This window comes from Triticum dicoccoides, chromosome 1B, assembly GCF_002162155.2.
Source record: "Triticum dicoccoides isolate Atlit2015 ecotype Zavitan chromosome 1B, WEW_v2.0, whole genome shotgun sequence".
NCBI lineage: Eukaryota > Viridiplantae > Streptophyta > Magnoliopsida > Poales > Poaceae > Triticum > Triticum dicoccoides.
Window position 1 is genome coordinate 306411333 of NC_041381.1, and position 3399 is coordinate 306414731.

The following is a 3399-nucleotide window of genomic DNA, read 5'->3' on the forward strand; positions in this document are numbered from 1 at the left end:
AATGAACTTTAATGTTATAATCAGCGAACTTTATGGGAAAAACAATGAACTTTGCATTTACCTAGCTCGCATTTTGTATGAAAATTCTAAAGAACGTTGTTGTATAATTTAATAAACTTTATGGTTGAATGTGCTGGACATTTTTGCCAATTAAGTTTTTTTATGAAATATTTCATTTACCTAGCTAGCACTTTGTATGGAAATTCTGAAGAACTTTGTGGTTTAATTCAATAAACTTTTTGTCTCTGTCATGTGTTTGATATATAGTAATTTCCATCCCCAAAGTTAAATATGTTGATATTGGGCTCGTTTCGAAGAGCTCACAGTAGAAAAGTCAAATAAATAAAGAAATTTAATTTTTCACCAAAGCAATTAAAAGATATGGTGATATATTTGTTTGTAGTGCAATTTTGCTTTGAAGAGCAGATAACATAGGCACATGCCGCTTCTGCTAGCTGTATTAGGGCATCTCCAGCCGGCCCCCCAAGACACCCCCCAAGAGGCCTTTTTTGGCGCCGGTGGTAAAAAATCGTTCCAGCCACGGCCCCAACATCTCATTTTTCGCCGGATTAACCCAAAAACTCAGCCGGCGACCGCAGGTGAAACCCAGCCCACCGGGAGTCACTTGGGGGCGGAGAGAGAAGACTTTACATGCAATTGGTCCACAGTCAGCCTCCCACCCCCTCTCTCTCCTTTTTCTCCAGGTCCCACCCTCACGTGCTCGCCTTCCCTCTCCCCATGACGCGCCTGCCTCCCCGCCTGCTCGACGTGCTCCCCCTGCGTGTTGTGGCCGCCCTCAACGGAGCAGAGTGGAGCTCGTGGCCAGGCATGGACGGGGCAAGGGCGATGGCCTCCGGGGAGGCCACGAGCAACTCCGAGGCCATGCGGGGCGGAGCATGGCCGGCGAGTTCACGGTCGGGCGAAGCGTGGCAGGGGCGGAGCGACTACAGCAAGAGCTGGCGTGCTCTGGGTCGCGTCCCGGCTCCCCGTGGCCTCCCACAAGTACGAGCTGGTGCGGGGGCTCACGGAGCTGGTGCGGCCGAGAAGCTCGCAGCCGAGCTCCTGTGGCTCGGGCAGAAGTGGCCGGCAGCAGAGCGTGTCGCGGCCGGCGGGGCATGCCTGGGCTAGCGGGGCGCGCGAGGAGTGGTGGGGCATCTTCACGCCGGACCAGTGCTCCGGGATCAACCGCTTCGTCGCGCTCTTCGTCGTGCCGCTGCTCTCCTTCCACCACGTCGCGCCATCGCCGTGCCGCTGCACTCCACGCTCCAGCACCACGCCGCGCCCCAGCAACCTCACCAACACCGGCCGGACAGGCGCAGGGCGCGCAGTCGCAGCCGAGGCTGCGGTCCGACCGCCTTGCGGAGCTGCTCAGGGCGAAGCCGTCCGAGTGCGGCGACGACGAGGGCGAGGCGGACGCGGCCGTGCGTGGCTGGGCATGGTGCACCACGGGCAGCAGCAGCCTCGACGGGTTGGCCAAGTGCGTGACGAGGAGGAGTCCGTCGACGTGCTGTGGAGCCGGAGAGCACGTAGCGGGAGCGGCCGGCGTGGTGCGCCTCGAGGTGCAGCTGGGAGGAGGCCGGCCGCGGCAGCCAGCCGTCGCCGTGCATGACGAGATGCAGTCTGCGCGGCGCGGGGAGAACGTCGGCGCGGCGCCGGGGGGTGCGCCGAGCTCGAGCAGCGCGTCACCGGCGGCGGAAGACGAAGACGCGGCCGAGGGAGTCACCCGGTCGGCTGGGGTCGTCGCCGACGAGCTCGAGCTCGTGCGGCCCGGCAGTGCCCACAACATGTTTGTTGTAATGACAAAATGAAAAAGAAAAAATAAGACACAACCTGAGGGGCACAACGGCTGGAAAATTTTTGCACCCAAAGACAAAATTAGCGCCGGGGCCTCCCCAGGAGGCCGAAAAAACGTCTCCTGGGGGGCACAACGGCTGGAGATGCCCTTAGCGTCAGGCATGCATTTGATCCATCATTTCAACAGTAGGCCTAGGGAATCTAGCAAAGAGACGTGAGAAACGAGAAATGGATTGGGACCTGCTGGGCCTGGGTGCGCTGATCCACATGATTCAGCGACGGCGACGATTCGCGTTGCGCGTGCAGTAGGTTAGGATTCGCCATATTCGCTTTTCCTCTCTCAGCGGAGAGCCAAGTGCTGATAACGTGGAAAGAAACTAATGCAATGAACAGTAATCCTCTCTCATTATTGATGATGATTGTACAATATATACCCCTGAGGGGATGTATCCAAAGGACACATCGGTTAGAGGAGATGGGAAGAAGAGACCCGACGATTGGCAAATAACAACTGCCCGTCGGTTTACAAATGGAAAGAGATTATCCTTAATTAATCATACTTATTAATTAATTCCTAACAGTCGCGAAGGCCTTTGCACTTGCGGTTGAAACTACAGTATGCCGCACGTACCACGACGGGAAAGGATGTTATGTGTCTGTACTGTACGCGAACATGCAGCTGCACCACGACAACCGTGTGGTTTAGCTTGACGTGCCACCATCGCACCACGCCGACCCACCTAACGACCGCACTCGGTCGAACGAACCACAGCCACAACGCGCGTGCACCCGCGTAACCGACCTATCTATCTATAGCTTCGCCCGGTCGCTTGCATTTCAAGGTATGGCGCGGGCCAAACATGCACGCAAGCTGGAGCGCACCTTGCATGACTGCTGTTGATTGCGAGTGTGAGTGAGTTCGGCACCGTTTCTTTGGGGTTCAGCGTGCATGGGCCTACACAGTCCACCCCTTCTTTCCATTTCTCTCATTCTTGAAAATTTCGAGTGTGCTTAAAGCACGAAAGGTGATTCGTCGCGACGCCGCGTGCAAAGAGACTGCGGCGGGAATATGGTTCTCTTTGTCTAGTCCCCGTCCCGACGGTGCGTCTAGCTTCATCAAAGGACGTGCGTGGAGGTGTGCCTCTAGCGGGTCTTATAAGATTTTGTAGGAGTGAGCCGAATGCACGGTGCCGTTATCGCCCCTCCTTCACTGAAGGCGAAGCATGACGACTTTCTACTACAATAAGTCTTTCGCGGATCTGGTGAAGGAGGGGCAATGACAGCGGCGCACTATTGGCTCAGTCCTATGCTTGTAGTCATGGCCTATGGACTAGAATATAACTTTTATTTTTATTTTTGATGTTCTCTGTACTAACATGACACATGATGATACTCCATTCACTTCTAAATATAAGTTTTTTTTAGAGAATTTAGTACAAACTATATATGAATCTATATACCTATTTTAGAATGTAAATTCACTCATTTTACTCCGTATATAGTCTATATTGAAATCTCTAAAATGGCATATATTTAGGAACAAAAGGAGTAGATCAGAAGTTTTCGGAAGAAAAGAAAATCTGTAACATCACACACAAACCTGTT